Here is a 1145-nt window from a genome sequence, read left to right on the forward strand (position 1 = left end):
TTTCCCAGCCCTTTAGAATGGTTTTCTTTTAAAAAATAATAAGCATTCTCTTTATGGTCACATATTTGGTCCATATCCATACTGTCTGGTCACAAATCTTTTCAAGTATCCCCACTTTTTCTTTTAGCGCTCTCTGGCCAGCCTGAGGTCTCTGCAAAGTCCATGCTGCGCAGCCACCTCCGTCTCCTTGGGTGGAAGAGAGCCACCGCGTCCAGAGCCACTGCCTAAAGCAGAGCAGCTTCACCCATTTCTTTGAGTGGGGAAGCAGTCTTCGCCAGTTCTTTGTCTGTTTGCTCCACGGTAACCACAACGCCAATACTTGGAGAGAAGAGGCACGTTTCTTCTTTCTCCAAGTGGAGTGGCTGAGTTCAAGGGATATTTCTGTCCATGCATTGATTTAAAATTTCCTGAAGTAGTTTGACAACTTCTTCTCAAGAACCAGTGACTCCCCACCACTTTACTTCTAGCAATGCCATGGAATGCTTTATGAATTTGTTTGCATTTTTCATTCAGCAATCCAAAAATACCTGGATGCTCTTCCATGATGTTATGGTCCTCAATTGCAGCCACACTGAACTGAGGAGGTAATGAAGCTGAGAGGCAGTAGCCCTAGTTAGAAAGTCCCTGTGGGTCAATAATGAAAGACCTGCCCAGCAGACGCCTCCATTAGACGTAAGGGAGTTCTCTCTGTGTGCACTAAGAAGAGCAGTCACATCGATACTGGTTCCAGAATGCTCAGTGACTCCTAGAACTCCAAATAAAAGGCTTTCTTCCAGAAAAATTCTTGCTTCATATTTATCCTTAACTTCACCAATTCTGAAAGAGGACACATAGTGGCAGTATTCATAGACAGCCCTTCCCTTACAAGGAGACGTGGAGTTACACCAATCTTGTGAGGATTCTTTTGATCTTTCATCTCTTGTTCTTTTTGCAGTTGCCCCAGATCGACCACATCAGTATGTTTGAACATCCTAATGTCCCTACATAATGTCTGTAATCCTTTCTGAATCGCAAAGCAGGAAGCAAAGTGCCCCTTGCTCAGAGTCAGCAGGAATAGTGCTGACAATTGTGACAAATGCATGTGAGTGGATAGCAGCCTCTGCGATCTTCCAAATCCAAGTGCACATCAAATATGCCCCAAAGTC

At 44.4% G+C, this 1145-nt stretch overlaps 1 pseudogene; it reads right to left on the minus strand.

Moving 5' to 3' along the window:
• Positions 1 to 224: 224 nt before the first annotated feature.
• LOC101655900 overlaps positions 225 to 1145 on the minus strand; it is a 2971-nt pseudogene continuing 2050 nt past the window's right edge.

This window comes from Echinops telfairi, unplaced genomic scaffold (genome assembly GCF_000313985.2).
Source record: "Echinops telfairi isolate 266 unplaced genomic scaffold, ASM31398v2 ScPeMD7_3533;HRSCAF=4204_0, whole genome shotgun sequence".
Classification (NCBI taxonomy): Eukaryota; Metazoa; Chordata; class Mammalia; order Afrosoricida; family Tenrecidae; genus Echinops; species Echinops telfairi.